At 42.4% G+C, this 27,068-nt stretch overlaps 1 protein-coding gene and 1 long non-coding RNA gene across 3 annotated transcripts in view; one reads left to right on the top strand and one right to left on the bottom strand.

The window, feature by feature from the left end:
* LOC130356747 (uncharacterized) overlaps positions 1-16,919 on the top strand; it is a 33,588-nt gene extending 16,669 nt beyond the window's left edge. Inside the window, exon 3 of the long non-coding RNA XR_008888977.1 lies at positions 16,534-16,919. This is a non-coding gene — a long non-coding RNA (uncharacterized LOC130356747). The remainder of the gene's footprint in view (positions 1-16,533) is intronic.
* The window catches only part of SMTNL2 (smoothelin like 2), a 115,508-nt gene that overhangs the window by 79,400 nt on the left and 9,040 nt on the right, over positions 1-27,068 (bottom strand). The window lies entirely within an intron of this gene.

Here is a 27,068-nt window from a genome sequence, read left to right on the forward strand (position 1 = left end):
AAGTGGTTGTGTAAACAGAGAAAGCTACAGTGACAGAACTAAACAAATGTTCTAGAGCCAGACAGCTAACCAAAGGCTCCACAGTCCCCAAAATTCCTTTTATATTTTCTTTCATCGTTTTCCCTTCTCTCCCTTCTGTCTGCAAATGGCTCAGTTCTACCTATAACTGAAGCATATGGATGTCACAGGTTTAAAGGGGTACTCCACCCCTAGACAGCTTATCCCCTATCCAAAGGATAGGGGATAAGATGTCTAGGGGGGGGGGGGGGGGGAGTACCCCTTTAACATTGAAGAAGCCGCAATTCCATCAATCAACAAGTGGAAAAACAGTCAAACATGTTATAACCGGATGTTACTTTATAAATCTTCATTGTCACCATAGGATCCAAGTATTACTAGGCTTTTCTGATGTTACCTCAATGAGGTATCTAACAAGATCATGACTATAAACATGTCTAATAGATAAGAAAAGAACTGTATCCTCTGAAAATGGCTGATGAAGAAGGATCTACCAAAAGGTTTAAATGATATAAAGCTTAAAAGGGGTACTCCGCCCAAGACATATTATCCCCTATCCAAAGGATAGGGAATAAGATGTCTGATTGCGGGGGTACCGTCGCAGGAACCCCCACGATCTCTATGCAGCACCTGGCGTTCTTTTAGAACCCTGGGTGCGGGCGGCGGGGTCGTGACATCACGGCCTCGCCCCTCATGACGTCATGTCATGCCCCCTCAATGAAAGTCTATGGGAGTGGGCGTGGTGGCCATCAGGCCCCCTGCCATAGACTTTCATTGAGGGGGGGCATGGCGCATGAGGGGCGTGGCCATGATGTCACGACCCCGCCACCTGCTCAAAGTGTTCAGAACAAAATGTTCCAAACGCTGAGGCAGCAGAGTATCCCTTTAACCCCTTAAGGACTCAGGGTTTTTCCGTTTTTTGCACTTTCGTTTTTTTCCTCCTTACCTTTTAAAAATCATAACCCTTTCAATTTTCCACCTAAAAATCCATATTATGGCTTATTTTTTGCGTCGCCAATTCTACTTTGCAGTGAAATTAGTCATTTTACCCAAAAATGCACGGCGAAACGGAAAAAAAAAATCATTGTGCGACAAAATCGAAAAAAAAACGCCATTTTGTAACTTTTGGGGGCTTCTGTTTCTATGCAGTGCATATTTCGGTAAAAATTACACCTTATCCTTATTCTGTAGGTCCATACGGTTAAAATGATACCCTACTTATATAGGTTTGATTTTGTCGCACTTCTGGAAAAAATCATAACTACATGCAGGAAAATTTATACGTTTAAAAATGTCATCTTCTGACCCCTATAACTTTTTTATTTTTCCATTTACAGGGCGGTATGAGGACTCATTTTTTGCGCAGTGATCTGAAGTTTTTATTGGTATGATTTTTGTTTTGATCGGACTTTTTGATCACTTTTTATTCATTTTTTTAATGGTATAAAAAGTGACCAAAATACGCTTTTTTGGACTTTGGAATTTTTTTGCGCGTACGCCATTGACCGTGCGGTTTAATTAATGATATATTTTTATAGTTCAGACATTTACGCACGCGGCGATACCACATATGTTTATATATATTTTTTTTACACTGTTTTATTTTTTTTATGGGAAAAGGGGGGTGATTCAAACTTTTATTAGGGAAGGGGTTAAATGACCTTTATTAACACTTTTTTTTTTACATTTTTTTTGCAGTGTTATAGGTCCCATAGGGACCTATAACACTGCACACACTGATCTCCTATGCTGATCACTGGCGTGTATTAACACGCCTGTGATCAGCATTATCGGCGCTTGACTGCTTCTGCCTGGATCTCAGGCACGGAGCAGTCATTCGTCGATCGGACACCGAGGAGGCAGGTAAGGGCCCTCCCGGTGTCCGATCAGCTGTTCGGGACGCTGCGATTTCACCGCGGCGGTCCCGAACAGCCCGACTGAGCAGCCGGGTCACTTTCAGTTTCACTTTAGAAGCGGCGGTCAGCTTTGACCGCCGCTTCTAAAGGGTTAATACCGCACATCGCCGCGATCGGCGATGTGTGGTATTAGCCGCGGGTCCCGGCCGTTGATGAGCGCCGGGACCGACGCGATATGATGCAGGATCGCGGCGCGATCCCGCTTCATATCGCGGGAGCCGGCGCAGGGCGTAAATATACGTCCTGCGTCGTTAAGGGGTTAACAGATGCTTAAAACCGCAAAAAATATGCTACAAAATATAGATTATTTTCTTGATGCAGACATAACAGAGTATGAACTATAGTTAACAAACAATCCAAAACTTACAGCATCTGTGATTTAGAAAGATTTTAACTAAAATAACCTCTTACACTTTACAAGTACTGGGCATATAACAAAAACTTATAGAATGGCCTCTGTAATCTTACAAAAAAGGGAGATATCTATATTTCTGGGACTTCAGATGAAGAAGCTCAAAAGAAGAGGCACAAAAAATAAGAAACATCTGCTTACACCTATTCCTGTATTTTATTTAATGGAAATAGATACTTTGTTGTTTCCCCATTTTAATAACTAAAGAACTATTCTATTTTTGTAAAAGGCCTGGGATAGACTATAGGAACAGTCATATGACTTTAAAGGAGTTCTGAATTAAAAGATCCCCCAGTGATCTCCTGAACAGGGCCAGGGCAGTCTGCTGGAAGGGGGCGTGCCGACCCCGCATGGAGCAGAGTCCAACACGCCCCCTCCATGTCGGAACGGCCGCTTTCGGCAGACTGGAGATCGCGGTCGGACCCCCGCGATCTATAACTTATCTTATCTATAACTTAGCGATGTAATTTTTTACTGCACTACTCCTTTAAAGGGTTATTCCAGGATTTTTTTTATTTGACTATGCTACAGGGGCTGTGAAGTTAGTGTAGTTCATAATATAGTGTCTGTACCTGTGTGTGACGGTTTTCTCACAATTCTTATGTGATTATCGCTCCAATATTTATTTTTACCAGCATACAAAATGACTGTTGTCTCGGAATTTTCCCAGGTTGCAATGTGGTCGAGACCTGACTCACTAGTCAGCTGATGACAGGAAGCCTGTCTGCTTCAATGGGTGGAGGGATCAATCTACGACTAATGCAACAGCTGTAGGCACCCTGATTGAAAACCACAGGTCATTTGTTTCAATGGGTGGGGTGGCTGATGTGTGAGAGGGAGGAAAATGGCATTGTGGGATTTGTAGTAAAAAAAAAAAAAACATACTGCAAGTCAAACAGGAAATACCAGTTCACAAAAAGCTAGCCACAGTGTTATGGTAATCTCACAACATAGCCATTTAGCCCCAAGACAAGCGCAGATCCTTCCTAAGCATGTCCATTATTGTCTGCCAGGTACGTACTAAAATCACCTGATGGTGGATAACCCCTTTAATATATAAAGTGACTTGAATTGCATATCTTGTCCCAGTCATTCTCCAATAGACGTGAATTGGAAAACTAATTTAAAAAAGCACTCCAGGATTTTGGTTTTATTATATAGTGCAGCATACGCTATTACCAGAGAATGATGTAAAGCTTCTTGTGTATGCCTTCAGTATACCTATCTTAATTGATGTAAAGTGAATGGATTGCCTGCAATCTTGAGTGTTACCACCCATAAGTAAGTGAGGGTGAGCCAGCTCTGTGCTCTCTCCTGTCTCATACGACTCCTCTGTGCTCTCTCCTGTCTGATAGGACTCCTCTGTGCTCTCTCCTGTCTGATAGGACTCCTCTGTGCTCTGATAAAGTATACTAGAAAGGTTAATGTTTTGCCAAGATGTACAACATATAACGTTTTTGAATCTGACAGTGCCCATTTAATTACAATTAATCTACACTTATTGTATAGTTGATGTAAAGTGATGTTCTACAACACAAAGTGTGTAACAAATAGTGAGCAGATTTTTTTTTAATTTTTTTTTTGGGGGGGGGGGGGGGGGCGTGCTCCGACCTCCCGTGATCTAAAACTTATTCCATAAATTCTATAGTGCCTTCACCACAGAAACCAATGTACCACTAAATGTAAGTTTACTTGTCACCACTCTACCAGCAATATAGGATAATGGAAAATTTTACTGCAATATAATAGCCCCCACTATAAATGCTGTGTGTGTGAACGGAATGTATGCTGGCTTAGCACTCATATAAGGCCCAGTATACATTTTAATGCTGGTTCCCAGTAAGCAAAATGGAAAAACATTGACAACTCTCAGATGGGGAAGGAAAATACATATAAAATGTCAAGCTTCAGGTGCAGGTATTTTTCTTACATTCCTTGAAGTAATGTAATTGGAAATTATGACCCATCAGAAGAATGGGGAGCAATAGAGGGGGCAGTAATGAAGAAAGCATTACAGGAACCTAGATCATCATCAGGAGCATGTCTGTCAATGGGGCAGAGTCCAATAGCAGCAGAATTAACCCCTTAAGAACCATGGGTTTTTTCCACTTTCATTTTTTTCCTCATCACCCTCTAAAAATCATAACGCTTTCAATTTTGCATCTACAGACTCATATGATGCTTATTTTTTTGCGCCACCAATTTTACTTTGTAATGACATCAATCATTTCACCACAAAATTTACGGCGAACCCAGAAAAAAGTTATTTGTGGGGCAAAATTGGAAAAAAATATGCCATTTTGTAAGTTTGGGGGCTTCAGATTCTACACAGTGCACTTTTCGGTAAAAATGACACCATATATTTATTCTGTAGGTCCATAAGGTTACAAGGATACCCAAATTATATAGTTTTTCTTTATTTTACTACTTATAATAATTTTGGTGCATGTAGTTATAATTTTTTTTGTTTCAAATTGTCATCTTCTGACCCCTATAAATTTTTAATTTTTCCGTATATGGGGCGGTATGGGGGCTCATTTTTTGAGCCGTGATCAGTAGTTTTTATCAGTATCATGATTGTTTTGATCAGACTTTTTGATCACTTTTTATACATTTTTTTAGGGTACACAAAGTGACCAAAAATACGCAATTTTTGAATTTGGAATTTTTTTACGTGCATGCCATTAACCGTGCGGTTTACCTAACCTTATATTTTTATAGCTTGGACATTTACGCACGCGGAGATACCACATGTTTAATTTTATTATGTTTATATATTTTTTATAAGGAATTTGGGAAAAGGGGTGTGATTTAAACTTTTAATAAAGGAAGGGGTTAATGTGTGTGTTTTTAAACTTTTTTGAAACTTTTTTTTTGTTACACTTTTAGTCCCCTTAGGGGACTTTAAGGAGGAATCATTTGATTCCTCATACAAATCAATGTGGTTCCATAGAACCACATTGATTTGTGTGCTCTGCGGTCGATTGATAAAGCCTGGTCCTGCCAGGCTTTATCATTCACAGCGCAGCAGCCGACACAGGAGCAGAGGTAAGCCTTTCGGCTACTTCAGAAGTGGATCGCCCCCCGCGACCACCAGGGAGCAGTTAGAGGTATTTTTAGACGCTGCTGTCAGCTGGCCGCGGCGATCGCTGCATGTCGGCTATTAACGCCAGCCCTCAGCTGCAAGAATCAGCTGAGGGCCGGCCGGTATGACGGCAGCCCGCGCCATACCCTGTTAACGGCACAAGGATGTGTATACACTTTCCGGTCGTTAACCAGTTAAAGGGGTACTTTTTTTTTAAATCAACTGGTGCCAGAAAGTTAAACAGATTTGTAAATTACTTCTATTAAAAAATCTTAATCCTTCCAGCATTTATCAACTGCTATATGCTCCACAGGAAGTTCATTTCTTTTTGAATTTCATTTTTGTCTGACCACAGTGCTCTCTGCCGACACCTCTGTCCATAGCAGGATAGGTTTGCTATGGGGATTTTGCTCCTACTCTGGACAGTTCCTAAAATGGACAGAAGTGTCAGCAGAGAGCACTGTGGTCAGACAGAAATGAAATTCAAAAAGAGATGAACTTCCTCTGGAGCAGCTGAGAAGTACTGGAAGGGTTAAGATTTTTAAATAGAAGTGATTTACAAATCTGTATAACTTTCTGGTGGCACCAGTTGATTTAAATTGTGCTCTATATCATGGCTAAAACAGAAACTAAATATCAATAGTAGCCATAAAAGGTCTCTAAAGGAACCAATGCACATTAGATATAAGAGGAGGAAAATATTGAATTTCAAATTAAACAAAATGTTCAGTGGGTGAATGTTAACCATGAACAATCATTTTAGTAGATTAGTGACCGATTGTACCTTAAAGGCGTATTCCGGCCATAGACATCTTATCCCCTATCCAAAGGACAGGAGATAAGATGACAATTTGTGGGGAGCCCGCCGCTGGGACCACCCGCGATCTTCGTGCAGCACCCGCATGAGGCATGGCATGACGTTACATCTCCAGTGACAACTTTTATTTTACCATAAAATGTATGGTACAAAAAAATATATATATTATTGAAATTGAAAAGAAAAACGCTTTTGCAACTTTTGGGGGATTTGGTTTTTACACCATTTGTTAAAACTGACATGTTCTCTCTGGGTCAACATGATTAAAATGATAGCCATGGTTACACGCTTTACTGTTATTGTACAACTTTTAAGAAAACTTTTTAAACAAAATAAGTATGTTAAAATTTCCTATATCTATTTTTTCATATTCAGTATGTGGCTGTATGAGGGTTTTATTTTTCTCTGTTGAGGTACAGCAGGTACACTGGTTATAAAATCATGGTCTTGTTCCTTTGTTATATATCTTATTGCCATTGCTTATATTGTACCCGCCTATTCCACAGCACTGATTTAACAGCTTACTTCAGACTTTAGTTCTAGTTTACAGTATTTTAACAGCTTGCTCAAGTTTCTTGTGTGTGGTTGGCAAAGATGATGGATTTCTTTGGCCTAAAGGGCAGGAAAAAGGCATGCACAAAAGGAGTACAATTAAAGCACTGAATGTAAAATTGGCACTATATATAGATACACAACAAGTTCCCAGAGTTCCAGAAATAGATCTAGTACTAGACATTAAAACAGGATTTTACCTGTTGGTTAAACAGACCTTATTCACAACACTACACTATGCCCATTAAAGGAGATCTGCAGTGTTAGACACTTACCGTATATACAAGAGTATAAGCCAACCCGAATATAAGCCAAGGCCTCTAATTTCACCCCAGAAACCCAGGAAAGGTTATTGACTCGACTATAAGCCTAGGGTGGGAAACACATCATCCCCCCCCCCATATCATCATCCAGACCCCCGTCATCATCACCGCCTGTCAATCCCTTCAGTGGTCTTCAACCTGCGGACCTCCAGATGCTGCAAAACTACAACTCCCAGCATGCCTGGACAGCCATCGGCTGTCCGGGCATGCTGGGAGTTGTAGTTTTGAAACATGTGGAGGTCCACAGGTTGAAGACTACTGAGGTCTTCGTCATCATCTAGACCCCCCCTTTAGACCTCCCTGCGCATGAATGTCCCTGTGCGTCGTCGTCAAGGCAACGTCACTAGTCCGGGGCCGGGCCCGGAGCGGAGAAGAGGGCCTCCCGGTGAAAATGGACAGCCCGGAACAACTAACCCTCCCCACCGGACGGTCCCTGCAGCATAGATGGCCCGGATCAGCTCACCCTTCCTTCCCACCAAGGGGAGGTGAGTAGAAAACTAAAGGGGGGGTCTGGATGATGACGACGGCCGCAGTGGTCTTCAACCTGCGGACCTACAGATGTTGCAAAACTACAATTCCCAGCATGCCCAGACAGCCGATGACTGTCCGGACATGTTGGGAGTTGTAGTTTTGCAACATCTGGAGGTCCGCAGGTTGAAGACTACTGAAAGGGATTGACAGGCGGAGAGTTCACTCGAGTATAAGCCGAGGGGGGCATTTTCATATTTATATAGCTCATAAGAGTACTAATTCAAAACTATAAAAGGCAGCAGATAAGTTGTATAAATGTAGGAGGTACAGAGATAGAAGCTGCACCTGTGCCCTGAAACCTTAGGGAGCCCAAAACTTTCTGCCCCATAGGAGAAGAACGGCACTATTAGGCTAGGTTTCTACTTTTTGCAAAAACAGCAATAAAAATGCCCATTCTGCCGCATGGCGTTTTTTTGTGTGAAAAAATGCTGCGGCCAGATGTTAGCTTCAAGTCAATAGGGAATTGCAAAATGCCATATCCACTTGGGGTTTTTTTCGGGAAAATCTTGGCGTTTTCCTCCGATAGAAATCTATAGAAAAACATCATGTGGGTTTTAACTTTGGCGTTTTTGCAGGCGGTTTTTATTCTTTTTCGGACTTTAGTGATCGAAAAAAGTGATGGAGATACCTCTTAATAAAATTTTGTAGGGTGCCATTAAAAAATAATAATAAAAAAGACAGTAGTGATGGGAAAAAAATTGCATTAAACGAAATTTATCTTTTTAATAAAAAAAATTTATGTGGGCTCAATTTATGTGGGCGGGTAGGGCACTAAAAATGTAGCTGACAATAATAAAATTTTAGTGTGTATTTATTTTTTTTTTTTTTTTTTTTTTTACATTTTTTAGGTAGTACTACTACTCCCAGCATGGAACACACTGTTCCATGATGGGAGTAGTAGTACCTGTACTAACTGACAGATTGCCCCAGGTCCGTTGTGATCCTTCTGTATAATGTATAGATCCGGCGGCCGCTCTTCTATGGTCCCTGCACTGCCGTGTATATATATATATACACCTATTCATATTTCCCGCAGAGAGCTGTGATTGGCCAGATGGTTCCAGCCAATCACAGCTCTCTGTGGTAAATATTACTAGGTGTATCTATACACCAGTGCAGGGGACCATAGAAGAGCGGCCAGCTGCATCTATACATTATACAGGAGGATCACAGCGGGTGTCATGTGTGACACTCGCTGTGATCTGGTCATATATCTACTGCCCAGCAAGAACCTACAGTGAGCCTGCAATGTGTATACAGTATACACATTGCTGGCTCAATTAACCCCTTGCTAAGCTGTGTGCTATGCACCAGCCCAGCAAGGAAAGAGTTAACTTACACTGCTGGACAGTGTAGGTTAACCCTCTGGGCGGTATACACCATGTACAGCTATCTATAGATAGCTGTATATAGTGTATACAGAAGACGAAGTCCGCTTACCTCCCTCCAGTCCCGGCTGGGTCTGTGTAGCTCCACCCCCTAGTGATGACATCATTAGGGGCAGCGCTTCAGATGGGAGCCAGGCTGGTAAGGGTGGGAGGCTCTGTTCACATTGTACGTTTTGTAAAATGTGAACAGACCCATATGGCAGTGTCTTCCCAGACAGGGAGACTCCAGCTGTTGCAAAACTACAACTCCCAGCATGCCCAGACTGGGCATGCTGGGAGTTGTAGTTTTGCAACAATTGGAGGCTCCCTGTTTGGGAAGACATTGCATTATGGGCGCTCTGTATACTGCCCAAAGGGGCTATAGGAGCAGGGAGTCTCATCAGTATAGTGATGGGATTCCCGGCTCCTGTAAAGTATACAAGGGTACACTATGCCCCCCTGTATACTATACGGACGGCTATACATCACTCCTCATCTCCTTACACTCTGTGGACCGGGCGCTCAGCATCCGACCCACAGAGTGGTACCCTGAAGGCAGTGAATAAACTTCCACAGGGTACAAATTTGGCCTAAATGAGGCATGATAGTAAAGGATCTTTTACAGATTTTATTTTGATAAAATACATAAAAAATAAAAAAACATACAAATACTTAGTCATCAATTTTACTTAAATGTAGAATCGAATACACTAGTAGTAAATGTCTTAGGCAAGAAAGTGGAAAGGAACCATAAATATGTTACAGTTATTAATATAAGCCAGAACAAAAGGAAACAGAACATGAATTCTTGGGGAAGTTCCAAAAGTAAAAGCAGAGCTGTCTGTTTTATATTTGGCATTAGGTGGAAAAAAAAAAAAAAAAATCTCTTCTTCAAAACTGTGGTTTCACGCACAGTTTTTGTGGCAGTTTTTCATTCAAGTTTTTTTTTTTTTTCCTTTAGCAAAATCCATACGTGGATTAAAAAGTAAGGACTTACTGCTCGATATACTCCTGGCTTTGGCTAAAAAAAAAAAAAAAAAAACAATGACAAACTGGCACAAAAAAAGTTGTGTATAAAAGCATCCCTGTTCCTGAGTAGCGCAGTGCTATGCTGTTTTCTCATCTTCTCTTAGCCTCCTGTTAGTGGCGGTAATAGTACTGATATAGGAGTAGCATAGTCAGAAACAGGGCAAAAAGTCATCACCAGAAGAACTGTCAGTGGGCGACTTGAGACCATAATCAGAGATGGAGCCAAGGATCAAAGCTAAGTGAAAAACAACAGGTACCAGGCAAACAACCCAAGGACAAAGCAAGAGTGATATCCAGGAACAATGCCGAGGAACTGGAGCCAGGAAAGTGAATGTAGCACAAACAGAAGGAAGGAAATCTATGGTAGACTCTTCAACTAGACCACTAGGCCCAAGTTAATCTTGTGGTACTGGTTGCCTTGGAAACCGGATACTCCCATACAGTAAAACCAGGAGAGCTGATCCAGCAATGTAGCAGCAGAAGACATGGCTTTGTCTCCATCCAGTGCCACGATCTTCCCTCTTCTTTCTGCTTCCAAGAAAAGCGCTTGGAGCAGGACCTGTCAACTCAGCAAACCAATGTAGCCTGTGACCAGACGGAGGCGAACAGGAGCTGCAGGGGACCAGAGCAAAGAATGTTTTTTTTTTTCTTCTATTGCCTGGAATACCCTTTTAGTCTTATTCAATTCAGCAGGAGGAGTCGATAGGCACGGCTGTATGTACAGACAGGCCACTGTGCATGAAGTGACTTGTTCATTGCTTTGATTGGCTGAAGTTATGGAGGTCAGACCACAACAATCAAACATTCTTAGGCTATGCTACAATCGGCCATTAAGGTAAACTCACTTAGATCCCCTTAAGGCTAGGTTTCCACTTGGGTTTTTTTTCTGGCAGTTTTTGGAAAACTGCCACTGCAGTTTTTGAGCTAAAGTCAGAAGTGGATCCATAAGGGAGGAGAAGTGTAAGTCCTTCCTTTATATGTCCTATTCCTTTTGAATACACTTCTGGCTTTGGCTCAAAAACTGCAGTGGCAGATATCCAAAAACTGCCAGAAAAAACCCAAGTGGAAACCTAGCCTTAACGAAACTTCAAGCTTTCTAATAAACTCAAAGATCACTGTAAACTGAACTGTTCTTATTAACATTATTCATGTCGGCTTAGTCCTGCTAATAAGTTGATTGAACACAAAGAAAACAGCGTACATAGATCATAAATGTAACAAAGCTTATTTTATTGACAAATGCATGGAATAGACAAGACAAAGATAAAATCAAGTAAAAATGGTGCTGTGGTGGAAACTGACAGAAAAGGGGGGGGGTCATGCACGCTAATACTGGATATGCAACATATAAAGTGCGACAAGATACAGTAAATCTACTTATTACTAGCAGCATAAATACAGTGCACTACTCCTTTAAGAGGAGAACTGCAGCAGCACCGCAAGTAAAGTGCATAAAAGGGGGTATATACACCGCCCTATAGTTGCACTAGTGTAGCAGCAGTACAAAAGTGCATTGTACAGGGTAAGCAAGCTAATTCATTCAAAAGCATATTAGAAGTGCAAAAGGCATAACTGTAAACATATAGTACAGTGGTTACCAAAGGTGACAGCAAGTGCAGCGTGCAGGCCTCCCACACCCAAACGGGGCGGAAGAGGCCTAGGAGTGAAAACGTTTGGGTGTGGGAGGCCTGCACGCTGCACTTGCTGTCACCTTTGGTAACCACTGTACTATATGTTTACAGTTATGCCTTTTACCCTGTATAATGCACTTTTGTACTTTACTTGTGTTGCTGCAGTTCTCCTCTTAAAGGAGTAGTGCACTGTATTTATGCTGCTAGTAATAAGTAGATTTACTGTATCTTGTCGCACTTTATATGTTGCACATACAGTATTGGTGTGCATGCCCCCCCCCCCCCCCCCCACACCTTTTCCTTTCAGTTTCCACCATAGCACCATTTTTACTTGATTGTATCTTTGTCTTGTCTATTTCATGCATTTATTTCAATAAAATAAACTTTGTTACATTTATGATCCATGCACGCTGTTTTCTTTGTGTTAAACTTATGGTCATGGTGTAGATCAATTACGCACAGGAAACCTTTTTGTGTATATTAGTCTGCTAATAGCTGAAGATTTGCAGCAATTGTATCCAGTCGAGGCAATATTCTGCAAACTAAACCCATTGAAGGAGATTTATCAAACTCTGTAGTAAAAAAAATTTTTTTGCGTAATGTGCAACTTTTCTATACATGCTGTGACTTTTTGATTATTCAAAGCACATTTCTGAAATCTGCTCACGTCGTAATTTTTTTAAATTTACTTTGCAGTGGTCATCTATTTATCAAATGCGACAGTCACTATTTATCAAGAAAAAAAAGTCACATCTCCATTTAAAAGTCGCATATGTATTCCAGGTCCAACATGGCTTACAGAAAGTGCATACGTCTGCAGAAAAGGACATTAACAACCACTTTAACAACTGTTCATGAAACAAAGCTACTACATTAATGTTGATGTTAATCATAGAAAAAAATTAATTTAATAACTATTAATTTTAAGGTTGAAAATGCACACTGCACACCTTGTTAATTTACATGCTGGCGTGCTCATTACATTTTAAAATTAATGTTTTGTTAAAATAGAATAAGGCACAAAATAATTGTGTAAGAATTTTTACAGACTAAGTAAATATGTGGCACTAAAATTTTTCCTTAAAAAAAAATAAAAAAATAAAAGAAACATCCATAGTAATACAGCTTCATGCACATTTTGGGTGGGTAACGTACTGAGCAGTTTTTTTTTTTGTGGCTTCACTGTTGTTTATGTGCCTGTTGGTGCTGCGCTGTCTTCCTTCCTGACAAACTCCGGCCTCAGCGCAACAACGCAAGACTCCACCCACCAACGTCACAAAATGCGGGCTCAAAATTAAACAAAAAAAAGACTCCAGAGTACGTATATTCATTGTGCGGCATGGTATGTTTTTAATATTTTTTATTTTTTTTATTTCTGAGGAGGGTGGATGGGTTGTTCCGGGATAGTTGGAGTGCAGCTATTTAGTGCCAGGCAGGCCAGTCAGGGTGTCACCCGATGTGCTACGCCCTCCCTCCCCGTCACTCTCTAGCAACGCTACTGGTAATAAAAAGGGTAGATAAAAAAAAACACTTTGGCTATTGACATAAGGGAAAACTTTTCTGCTTTAAAAAATGCTTTTGTAAGGCTGGGTTCACACCACGTTTTGTTAAATACGGTTCCCATCTACGGCTGGGAGGAGGGGGGCGGGGCTTAATCGCGGCGCCCGCACTCAGCCGTATTCGGGAACCGTATTTAATGCATGTCTATGAGCCGACTGGAGTGAACCACAGCCTCCGGTCGGCTTCGTTTTCGGCCATATGCGGTTTCCTGACCGCAGGCAAAAACGTGGTGGACCGCGTTTTTTTGCCTACGGTCGGGAAACCGCATACGGCCGAAAACTAAGCCGACCGGAGGTTGTGGTTCACTCCAGTCGGCTCATAGACATGCATTAAATACAGTTCCCGGATACGGCTGAGTGCGGGCGCCGCGATGAAGACCGCCCCCCCTCCCAGCCGTATACAGGAACCGTATTTAACAAAACGTGGTGTGAACCCAGCCTAAGCCGGTTTCACGGTTTTTGCTTACGCGCAATTTATTTATCAAGGTCGTGCGACTATTTGATAAATAGGTTGCACATAAGCAAAATTAGGTAAAAAAAATAAAATAAAATTGTCATATAAAAGCCATACATTTGAAAAGAATGACAAACCTCTTTTATAGTAATTTCTCCCCTATACTGAGTATGCTAGAGGTAAAATGTATCAGCCAGACTGGTAATAAGAGTGACCCATATTTGGTCTATGAACCATCGCTTCCATAGCAGAGGGTGGCTATACAGACATCTCCATCTGTATTTGAGAGTGCTGTGAAGTTAAGACATCTGTTTGGATGATGTCTAGCCATAATACAATATGTTCTTCTGCTCATCTTGACTAACAATGGCCGTGTACATATAACTTCCAACTATTACAGCAAAGCTACTGGAGGACAGGCCAAGAAATATTAACTCACATATAGCTAATGTTAACAGACATATTGCTCTCTAGCTGAAAAATACAGTGCCCAGCAATGCTCAATATTTGTTAGATCTTTACTTATGTTTCTGAAAATGTCTATTTTCCTACTTTTTTTCTGGAAGCAGTATCTTTTGAATTATGAACGAATCAATTATATGGATCCTAATCTGTAAAACAACGGTGTAGATCAGTGTTCTCCAAACAGCGTCCCTCCAGCTGTTGCAAAACTACAACTCCCAGCATTCCTGGACAGTCGTCGGCTGTCAGCACACTGTTTGGAAACACTGGGGTAGATCTAGTAAATCTTGTGCAAAGGAACACAGTGAAGCAGTTGCCCACAGCAACCAGGTTGCTTCTTTCATTTCTCACACACAGGGCTACCAGGTCGTAGCAGGGAGCTCCCTCAAGTGATTGGCATTGGCGCATCCGCAGCATTAAAAATGCTTCGGATGCACTACATGTGACCCTACCCTTAAAGTCTTTTATTACAACACAAATAATAACATAATGGTGTACAAAAGAAAAACATAGTAGCAACCTGTTGCAGCAAGTGTTAGCTCATGGCAACACACAGAAGAGTATATATATACACACATACATATATATATATATATATATATATATATATATATATATATATATATATACACACACACACACATATACATACATACATACATACACACACACACACACACACACAAACACACACACTTTGGAGAGGACCTAAGAAACCCTAGTTGATCACCATAATCTAACAGACTATCATGAGAATACAAAGCTTGGAGGGACAGGAAAGAGGTTATAAAAGCTCCATAATTGTGTATAGCAAATGTTAAAGAGAAACAAAAAGAATAACAAGTCTATCCAAGATCTGCCAAGGACAAAGTGGTAAAACACTGTTAGAGCAAGCACACCATATTATAAATTATACATGGCAAAGATAAGGAGTATGAGGGGCACTAAAGAGACTGTGCAGAGGGTCAATGAGATGTGAATTACTCAGGCAAGAAAAGTCCAACCAAGGCTGCCAGATAATGGTAAAATGCTCAAGGTGTCCATGTGTGTCTGACAGTAACTTCTCCATCCTTTGTAGGTGGAGCACTTCAGCAAACCATTTCGACACTGATGGGGACCAAGTATCCTTCTATCACCTCAGTATAAGGCTGGGTTCACACTTAGGAAGCTCCAAACAGAAACTTTTTTTCCCCAGAGCTCCAAAGTGCGGCCAGCACTGACTGAATCAGTCGGCATTAGAACTGCTTGAACAATGCAGCCGCTCCACTTGAAGAATGAACAAGTTCATTTTTTCGGCAGCGGAATTTCAGTGGCAAAAAATCTGTCTCTGAAATTCTGAATTTCTGACTAGAATTCTGTTTATGAATTTCAGTCAGAAATTATGATGCAGCAGAATTCCATTGCCAGCAATTCCTATGCGGAATTCTCATCAGAAATTCCAGTTAGTGTGAACCAAGCCGAATTGTCCTCACTGCCATCGATAAAAAGTAAAAGTATCCTGGCCAGAGTCCTACTGGAGACCAGGAGCATTGGTAGCAAAAGCAAAGAAGGGTCATTGGGGATCACTCCAAAAATCAAATGAATATAAAACAGATTAAGAGGAGGGCATGTGTGCGTCATGGTGCCCAGGGCACCCCCCACCTCACCAGGACAAAACAGACCAATTAGGGAAGATTCTCTGCAAGACCACTGGAACCCTGTACCAATGTAATAATATTTTGTAATTTGCTACATGACCCTTGTGAACAAGGCCTTCCTATATGAAGTCTGTAAGGTCTTTTGCAATTGATTCTCCTATGCCACTGCAAAGAAGGGTCAGGGATTAGACGAACCCGAAATCAAAATGCTCTAGATTGCTGACAACGCTTTTGTGACTGGGGAGAATGTTATGCAAAGTCTCAAAACAGAACTAGGAATGCATAAAGACTAGTGCCCACTCGTTCCACAAAGTGTTGGAGCTGGATATATTCCATTTATTTGGCTGGCGAGCGAAGTGATCCAGACATCAAGAGATCATATAGTAAAGTAGAATTTAAAAAGCTAGAAATAGACAGTGGGGGGGCTAATGTAGCCCAGAAAGGCATAATCGGTGTAAGGGGGCCTTTGAGTCTGGTCTGATGAGGGGTGTTTTTTCCACATAAGCCAACACATTTGCTGCCAACTCCCAGGTGACCAAGGGCATATCCTCCCTCACAGAGTGGGAGAGGGCTCGTTTTAGAAGCCTAAGCAATATAATAATGTAATGTCTGGCCGCCAGAGGTTTTCTGCTGTATTAAGACTGAAAGGTGCAGAACAATTTGTCAAGCTTGACAAAAAATGACTGAAGAAAAAAAGATAGGAATAGTCTAAAAAAAAAAAGAAGTTTTTTTTGTTCCAGGAGGCCTATTGGCCGGAAGTTCCCAGAATAACTATGGGAGAATATGGACTAACTATCAGCAGGAATACAAACCCCAAATACTCGATAGATTGCGACTGCCAAGAGAAAGGACATACTTTTAGACATGTTAACCTTGTGGTTGCTAAAATGCAAATATAATTCCTAAGTACTAAGCAATACAAGGTCTCTCTGTGGGGAGGAAATAAAAAGGAGCAAGAAGTCCTGTATTTTTTGTCAGATCTGATACAGACCTAACCTCAGGATAGGGGACAACTACCTGATTGCAGGCGGTCTTACTGCTGGGATCCCCTGCAAATGAGAACAAGGTTACAAGTCACCAGTTAAAATGCAACGGAGGGATGCACATGTGCGTTATGCTTCATTCACTCTTTATGGGAACTGCAGAGATAGCCAAGCAAAGCATTTGGCTATCTCCGGGAGCTCCCATAGAGAATAATTGCAGTGGCTCTGCATTACAGACAAAACAACTGATTAAATATATGAAAAAGTCTATATATACACCCATGGAAGTCAAAATGTTTTCATGTTTCAATTGTCTCTAATGGTAAAAAAAAAATGATTTAAAAACATACAACACTTTAAAACAGCATTTGCTATCTTTGTCCTTCAAAAAATACCATCCAGATGGAAAGAAAACACAAAAAGAAGCCCTTTTGACATTCATTACACCCGTAGACTTAAAGGGGCACTCTGCCCCTAGATATCTTATCCCCAATACAAGAATAGGGGATAAGATGTCTGATCGTGGGGGTCCCGCGATCTCTCCTGCAGTCCCCTGAGTCATCAGTTTGCTCCGTGGTCACGATACAGGGGCCGGCGGTTGGGGAAGTCATGGCCCCGCCCCCTCATGACTCGGGGGCTGCAAGAGAGATCAGACCCAGCAATGGGACCCCCGCAATCAGACATCTTATCCCCTATCCTTGGATAGGGGATAAGATGCCTAGGGGCGAAGTACCCCTGGACATTGACGTACAAGTTTGACTACATTTTTGCTACTTGTAAACATATCTGTTCAAAAAATGTCAAAATTATTATGTGATCATACCAGATCCAGACAGTTATTACAAATGATAGGAGATATAGTATAAAACAAAATTGGAAAAAATGTCCCAATCATAATTTTTAGGATACTGCTAATTAAATGATCAAGTTTGTTATAGCGGTTTTTACTTTCAGTCATCCAGTTCACTGTAGTGCAGTTTTAAGTGGAAATTATTGAGCAAGAACAGAAGTAGGACAGTATGTCCAAAGAGAAATAGATCACATGGGTGACCATGCTGCTATCAGCTTTCTTTTGATGGAACATCATTTAAATTTAGTACATGATCTCCATCTCTGATCTGAACTCTCATCACATGATCTCTATACATTACACAGCAGGTGGCTTTATCGTAAGTGAGAGAATAGCCATAGTGACACCACCACCGACCTATCCACCTGTTTAACACAATTAATCAGACAACCTGCAGTGCTGAAAGGAGGGGAGGGAGAATGGAAACATTACCCATAAAACATCAGTGTCATTGAGTTATTTCAGCTGCTCTACAGAGGGCACAGCAGGTGACTTTCAGGAAATTGTAAAACAGCCTCATATATGGGAATGTCTTGATAGTAGCACAAAATGAGCGGCACAACAGGAGCCGTGTGTGAATCACTGCATCATATATGTGTCCTACTGGAATGATACCCATCAGGGGTGTGGAAATGTTTTTTTAAAAACTACTTGTCCAAGAGACTAAATGGAGCACAATCTACTTGTCCCTCATGACAATCCACTTGTCCTGGCACATAAAATAATAATTTCAACCAAAATAGTCTGCAAATAAGGTCTTTATTAATGGAACCGTAATAGGCAGACCAGTATGTCACCCCATTAGGAGGATAAAGTAAATCCTTCCCATTAAGTAATTAGCCCCCCCTTCAGGAAGGTATGTCCCTTTATCAGGTCGGTATGTCTCCTCATCAGGTAGGTAGGGCTCCCCTAGTAAGTAAATAATGCCCCAGATAGATATGCCACCCCCCCAGTTGGTAGGAAGAGTGGGCTCCCCCATTAGGCAGACAGAGCCCCGGATAGATATGTCAGCCATAGGTAGACAGGTCCGCAGATAGATATGAAGCCCATCAAGTAGGGCTTTCCAGTAGGTAGAAAGGCCCCTAGATAGATATGACCCCCGGAAGGTAGGGCTCCCATTTTAACAATGATATCACCTAAGTCAGTGTTCTTCACCCAGGGTGTCTCCAGCTGTTGCAAAACTACAACTCCCAGCATGCCCAGACAGCCGCAGGCTGGAGGCACCATGATTGGGATGCACTGCCCTATGTAGATAGGTTAGAACCTAGTGGTAGGCAGATCCTCCCTTATGTAGTAAGTAGCCAAGTTTGAGTAGGTAACTCACTTCTACTTACATCTCCCTGTTTCCTACAGGGACTTCCTGGCGGAGGTGCACGCAGTGAGTGACATCATCACAAGCGCCGCGTAGGAAGTCAGCGATGATGTCACTCACCGTGCGCACCTACGCCAGGAAGCTCACTATAGGCTGCATCATGCAGCTGTGGTCTATAGCAGTTTAGTGACATATGTGAATTCTTCCGGCATTTAGCGCTGCTTGCCCAAAGCAGGGCTAAATGCCTGAAGAATTCACCTGCCCGGCGCCCAGAACTGCATGTCCGGGGCGTTGGAAGATACAATTTCCACATCCCCGCCCATAGATTATGACCTCTACATAGTTAGACTTCCAGATATCTCATTTACACACCGGAATGTTGGGGGATAAGTTGACCAGTTGCCCATTGCAACCAATCAGATGGCTTCTTTCATTTTTCAGAGGCCTTTTCAAAAATGAAAGACGTAATCTGATTGGGCAACTTTTCCTCTGCACAGGTTTTGATAAATCTCCCCCGTTATGATATGATAAAAATTCACATGAAAAATTATTTATATTTATATATATATATATATATATATATATATATATATATATATATGTGTGTGTGTGCGTGTGTATGTTACTTAGGTGATAAGGTTGAAAAGGGCAAGAGTTCATCGAGTTTATAAACCTACTGTGTCGATCCAGAAGGCAAAAAAACTCTACACCCTGTGCAATGTCCATTCGTATGTTTGTAGACTGTATTCACATCGCCCCCTAAGACATCATTTTATTCCAATAAAATAACTCCATCATAATTCCTACGATAGAAAAATAAATAAAATACTGCTATCCTACAAAATGAGGTTGATTTAATGCAATTACAGCTTAGGGCTCGTTTACACTGCTGGCATGGTCCGCTAAAGGGAGCTCCGTCGGTCAGTCGGAAGGACAGGTTGAGAAGAGAAAAAGATACTGCAAGATTGATTAGGATGGACCAATAAACTGATTACTTATTGAAACAAATAAGCATAAAAGTAATCTGTCAACAGTAACAAAGAAAACACCTATCATATAAAATAACATGGGGAAATCAAAGAGTTTTTAAGCAAGTGATCGAAAAGGGTTTCACAAAAGTAGAATTTCCTTTTAAAAAAAAAAAAAAAAAACAAGACTTGTGAACCCAACTATATAAAACATGCACAGCAAATATATTAGATAGAAGTAAAACAATCACATAAACAACCAAAAAATTATATAAAAAGGTGTTCTACAATTTTGTGGTAAGCACATTAACTTCATAAGTGTTCATTTTATACAGTGTTTAGAAAGATCTCTGCATTAGCCCAAAAACAAACTATAAAAAGCAATATTTATAAACTATAATCAAAAACTCTCCTAAAATAGAATCCTCTCTTGTAAAATAGAATAGACAAAACAAACCCTAGCTCTGCAGACATTGGGATTACCTGAAACGCACAGGACATGATGAGGATAAAGCTCCTGTGTAGACTCTCTGCGGGACAGTCTGACACAATGACTGGGCAATGGGCTACTTAAAGTGGTCAGCTATTTTTAACAATGGCATGAAAGGGGGAGGAAGGAAGGAATTCCACACCAAATGTCCAGCAGTGAAAGACACAAGAAGGGAGATCTAGATATAGACACTTGATTACTTCAAATTACCCCGCAACACTGCGTTCTTAGAAGACATTCATGATTCATGTAGGCAATGTATCTACAGTACAGGGTTTTGATCCACTTTGTTTTTGTTAAAGGGGTACGCCACTGGAAAAACATTTTTTTTAAATCAACTGGTGCCAGAAAGTTAAACAGATTTGTAAATTACTTCTATTAAAAAATCTTAATCCTTCCAGTATTTATCAGCTGCTGTATGATCCACAGGAAGTGCTTTTCTTTTTGAATTTACTTTCTGCCTGGCCCGAGTTCTCTCTGCTGACACCTCTGTCCATTTTAGGAACTGTCCAGAGAAGGAGCAAATCCCTATAAAAAAAAAACTATCCTGCTCTGGACAGTTCCTAAAATGGACAGAGGTGTCAGCAGAAAGCACTGTGATAAGGCAGAAAGGAAATTGAGAAAGAAAAGAACTTCCTGTGGATCATAACAGCAGCTGATAAGTACTGGAAGGATTAAGATTTTTTAACAGAAGTAATTTACAAATCTGTTTAACTTTATGGCATCAGTTGAAAAAAAAGTACAATAATATGAGTACCCCTTTAAAGATTAACATACATAACATTTTCCAACTAGGTCTTTGATAATGCAAACAGGCTAATATTTAAAGCCTTGATACACATCATTACAGCAATCGTACTCTCAGTTTACAGTATACTGTATATTGTACATATTCCAAGATGCTGTAAGGGTGCGTTCACACGTGATTTGTTCTTGCGGGTTTTCCACTGCGTATTTGAAAGTGGACGGGCTCTTCTCGACTATCTGTAGCAGATTTTTTGTGGCGGAATTTACGCTGCGGAAAATCCGCCGCAGTCCCTACTGACTTCAATGGGGCTTGCAGCAGATTTTCCGCAGCGTAAATTCCTCTGTGGAAAATCTGCTGCGGACAGCTGAGAAAAGCCCACCCCCTTCCAAATACGCAGCGGAAAACCCGCAAAAACAAATAGCGTGTGAACGCACCCTAAAATGTCTTTTCTTTCAATTATTGCACTTAATGTTTTCTTTTTTAGATTAAGCCAAGAAATAAAAAGGTAAAATGATTTCTTGAAGCCACAGCTAGTTTCACGTGAGTGTAATACAGGTACAGTATTACGGCCAAATGTCCTGGCCTGACTGGGAGTCTTGTGAACTAAACTAATGGCATCAAAGGAAGCTAGAATGTTATGAGTTTGGGTCAGTAAACCTGTTTTTGGATCTTTGCCCTTTATGTGAAATGCAAAGGGAGATGCCTGTAACACTTTTGAATCAAAAAGCTTCCTCTGCATGTGAACATGACCAAAAGGTTTGACTCTAAACCCTACATAAATTTGCATTGTTTTTTAAAATTACATTCCTAGCTCATCTTTTTCCAACCATTCTGTATATATAAGTTTATTCACACTCTACTGGCAGGTTTCTAAATAACTGCACCATTTAAAAATAAAAATAAAGAAAAAAAGTAAATTACCACGATATCTGATCGAAAACCTAGGCCAGTTTCATGTGTAATTGCAAACCCTTGACCGACTATGGGTCTTATGACCTGAACTAACGGCATCATAGGGATAACAAAAATGCATATTACACTTGTCTAAAATCTTTCCTTAGGCCATGTTCACACTGCAGAATTTACAAGTGTAAACATATACCGCAGAAACTTCAATTCCAGCCTCTGCAAAAAGAATTGACATGTCAACTGCTTCTGCAGTATTCTCTCAGAAATATGGCGCATTTAAGAACTTTCCTAGCTGTCTGCGATATGTCCGCTGGAAATTTCCGAGATGGACATTCAGAAAAAAAATGCTGAGGCTGAATTACAAGTGCATTTTAGTATTATATCCACAATACCAATATGGTAATCTAAATTTATCAGAACAATGGAGCAAAGGTAGAGCAGATCCAGCAATAATACAGAGGTTGAAATGTGTTTTATAGTAGTTCTGTATTGTTGCATTGTATTATGGGAGAAATGTTTTTATTAATTTCATGATAAATGAACCTAACAAAACTTAGCAATAGGAGGAAGTCAGCAACCTACAGAAAAGTGGCTACAATGCACTAGGGATCGACCGATATCGTTTTTTTAGGGCCGATACCGATAATCGGTGGAGGTTAGGGCCGATAGCTGATAACTTATACTGGAATATGGTTATAAGTTATCGGCTATTTATCCCCCCTCGACACCGCTGCAGATCATTGATTTAAAGCGGGCGCTTTAAATCAATGCACTGCAGTGGCTTTTGCGGTGCCATAGGCCGCCGCCGCCACCACCAGCTTCTCTCCCCCTACCTGTCAGGGTGGTCCGGGCCATCCACCCTTCCTTCCTGTAGTGTCCGGCGGCATTCCGGGTGGAGGGTGCACCGGTCCGGGCTGTCCTTCTTCTCCGAGGGTCATCTTCTCCACTCCGGGCAGGCTCCGGCCTAGTACGCTGCATAGACGCCGCTACGCAGTGACGCCCGTGCGCAGCGACGCACCTGACGTCACGGCATAGCGGCGTCTATGCAGCGTACTAGGCCGGAGCCTGCCTGGAGTGGAGAAGATGACCCCCGGAGAAGGACAGCCCGTACCGGTGCACCCTCCACCCGGAATGGACCTACAGGAAGGAAGGATGGATGGCCCGGACCACCCCCATTACGGGTAAGTTTATTATTATTATTTTTTTTTTTTATTGACTCGGAGGGTGGGGGAGGGGCCCGGCCGGTATAGCGGTATGGGCAAAAATCCATACCGGTATACCGCCCAGCACTACGGTGGGGGGTGCGACGCATTATCGGCAAGGTAATTGCCAATACCGATAATGCCCAAAATCGTGATTATCTGCCGATAATATCGGCCATACCGATAATCGGTCGATCCCTACAATGCACTAAGGCTACTTTCACACTATAAAGTGGCTCTGTTACAAACGGACTTTAATGGCTCTTTTTTTCTTTTCACTTTGACCACCCTTAACGTCCGTTATTGTAACAGAGCCTAACGAGAGTCATAACAGGCAAAGAGGATCCCATTGAATGGGATTCCTCTAACGTCCATTATAACTTCTGTTATTGCGGCTGAAGATAGAGGGAGAAAAAGACGTTGTATGCACAAATATTGCTCCGGCTATCTTCGTCACCTACCGGGCACAAACTGTAGTGTGAAAGGAGCCTTATAGTTATATCCAACCAGTCTGCATCGAATATAAAAGTTACTAATTGCTTTGAGCTTAGAAAACTTACATTCAAAGCTTAAAGTATTTGTACGGGGTTACATAAATTGTATTTGGGAAAAACTAAAAGGTCTAATAACGCATCTCATATCCTGGCAGCTTTTCCTTTGTGGTTTAAGGTATTATTTACAGGAATAGTTTTAGCTTTCATGAGTCATTTCTTTGGTTTACCATTCTCTCCAGGGATACAGGCTGATATCCCACAGAGCTATCCCCATGGAGGCCTGCCAGGGTGTCACTTCATTAACGTCAAGACAGAAAAGAAGGTTTAAACTGTGAATGCGGTCACAAATCTGTGATGCAAAAAGTGTGATCCTCCATATAGTTCTGTTCCAAATCTCCAACAGGTACGGCACAGCACGCTGTGGGGCTGCAGATCCACAGAACATCAATGTAGCAAAAAATACTCAAATACAAAGTTTAAAGGAGTAGTCCAGTGGTGACCCAGTGGTAAACAACTTATCCCCTATCCTAAGGATAGGGGATAAGTTGCAGATCGCCGGGGGTCCGACCGCTGGGGCCCCCCGCGATCTCCTGTACGGAGCCCCGACAGCCCGCGGGAAGGGGGCGTGTCGACCCCCGCACGAAGCGGCGGCCGACACGCCCCCTCAATACATCTCAATGGCAGAGCCGAAGCACTGCCTTCGGCAATCTCCGGCTCTGCCATTGAGATGTATTGAGGGGGCATGTCGGCCGCCGCTTCGTGCGGGGGTCGACACGCCCCCTTACCGCGGGCTGTCGGGGCTCCGTACAGGAGATCGCGGGGGGCCCCAGCTGTCTGACCCCCGGCGATCTGCAACTTACCCCCTATCCTTAGGATAGGGGCTAAGTTTTTCACCACTGGACTACCCCTTTAAACATGGCCTTATAGATCCATCGGTATATGGGTCAGGCGGTGTGGTCCAAAAGTACAGTGCTCTTGTACTACATAGGGGGATATTTAACAATTTTGCCTGTTGACAGTTTCTTTTTACCCTTTTTTTTTCACTTTGGTTTTCGTGGACATGCACCAAATTTATCATTTGGTGCAATTTGTTAGTAATTTTGGCTCAAATGTTGAAATCAGCTGTTCACAGCGCCTTTTACACAGAACTTACCCCCACAGAGGACGCGTATTTTACCCTGCAGAGCAGCCATTTCGGAGTCCCTCCTGCAGTATATCAGCAAGCGACATGAGTTATTTTCTTTTGTGGGGTTTATAGCCACCATGTGAAATGGATTTTATTTTCAACTTGGGTATTTATAATTTTTTTTTTGTTACTTTAGTGCAGTGGTCTTCAACCTGCGGACCTCCAGATGTTGCAAAACTACAATTCGCAGCATGCCCGGACAGCCGTTTCCTGAACCTGTGTGGCAATGTCCAATGCTGGCTCAATGGAGGGTGAAGGTCCCTCAGAGACAACTATGTCGCAGGATAGTATTGAGCAGCCCTGGAGGCGTCGCTGCTTTCACCAAAAAAATGTTTTAATGTATTTTGACGCCTTTACATTTTCTGACATTGCTAAGTGTGTTTTCCATGTGCAAAATTTCTTGGCGGGGATTTGTGCCAAAAATAGATTGGCGCAAATGCTGAATTACTGACTAAAGTTAAAGGACATGTCCGGTGCTCACTTATCTTATTGTATCCGTTCCGGGCTGCAAAAAAAAAAAAGAAAATAAGCTTTCTCTTGCCTGGCTAGGCTCCCCTGGTGCTCCAGTACAGGTGTTCGGTCCCCGGGCTGTATTCTTCTTACTAGGGATCGACCGATATCGTTTTTTTAGGGCCGATACCGATAATCGGTGCAGGTTAGGGCCGATAGCCGATAACTTATACCGATATTCCGGTATAAGTTATCGGCTATTTAACCCCCTGCGACACCGCTGCAGATCATTGATTTAAAGCGGGAGCTTTAAATCAATGATCTGCAGTGGCTTTTGCGGGGCCATAGACCGCCGCCGCCACCACCCGCTTCTCTCCCTACCTGCCAGGGTGCTCCGGGCCATCCATCCATCGTTCCTGTAGTGTCCGGGGGCGTTCCGGGTGGAGGGTGGTCCGGTCCGGGCTGTCCTTCTCCGGCAGGCCTCTTCTCCACTCCGGGCAGGCTCCGGCCTAGTACGCTGCATAGACGTCGCTGCGCAGTGACGCCCGTGCGCAGCGACGCACCTGACGTCACGGCGTAGCGGCGTCTATGCAGTGTACTAGGCCGGAGCCTGCCCGGAGTGGAGAAGAAGACCGTGGGAGAAGAAGGACAGCCCGGACCGGACCACCCTCCACCCGGAACGCCCCCGGACACTACATGAAGGAAGGAGGGCCTGGACCACCCCCATTACGGGTAAGTTTAATTTTTTTTATTCACTCGGAGGGTGGGGGAGGGGCCCGACCGGTATAGCGGTATGGGAAAAAAATCCATACCGGTATACCGCCTAGCATCACGGTGGGGGGTGCGACGCGGTGCGGTGGGTCGGAGGTGCGGTGCGGCGGGTCGAGGGGGTGGCGGTCGCGGTGCGGTGGGGGCGGTGCGGAGGGCGGGGCATTATCGGCAAGATAATTGCCGATACCGATAATGCCCAAAATCGTGATTATCGGCCGATAATATCGGCCATACCGATAATCGGTCGATACCTACTTCTTACTTCCTGTTAGCACGTCACACGGAGCTTCAGCCTATCACTGGCCGAGGCGGGACATCACTGCGGCCGGTGATAGGTTGAAGCTCTGTGTGACGTGCCGGGCTAACAGGAAGTAAGAAGAATACAGCCCGGGGACCGAACACCTGTACTGAAGCACCAGGGGAGCCTAGGCAGGTAAGAGAAAGTTTGTTTTCTTTTCTTTTTCAGCCCGGAACGGATAAGATAAGAAAAGTGAGCACCGGACATCTCCTTTAAAATCACACACAGGACCGTATGATTTTGAGAAAGTTGTAAAAATGACAGTGGAGAAGATGCGCAAAAAGACACTGCGCCAAAGTATTGCGCCAAAGGTACGTCAAAAAAAAAAAAAAACAACACATAAATCCTTTGATAAATACCCCCAATAGTCCTTTTAACTGGTTATTTTATAACCTATGAATATGTATGTTATACAAATGAATCACTAAAAGAAGCTTTAGTATGTTTTAATGATATATAACATTTTTAAGGTGATCCTATTCTTATGGTAAAACCTACAGGGCTCTTCTAAGAGGACCTTCTGTGTCTATGCTATACTGAGTTTCTGTTTTCTGGAAGCCCTGGGTTACTACAAGGCCCCTTCAAAACTGAGAAAACACGCTAGAGACTCATTC

The sequence above is a fragment of the Hyla sarda genome, chromosome 2 (genome assembly GCF_029499605.1).
Source record: "Hyla sarda isolate aHylSar1 chromosome 2, aHylSar1.hap1, whole genome shotgun sequence".
Classification (NCBI taxonomy): Eukaryota; Metazoa; Chordata; class Amphibia; order Anura; family Hylidae; genus Hyla; species Hyla sarda.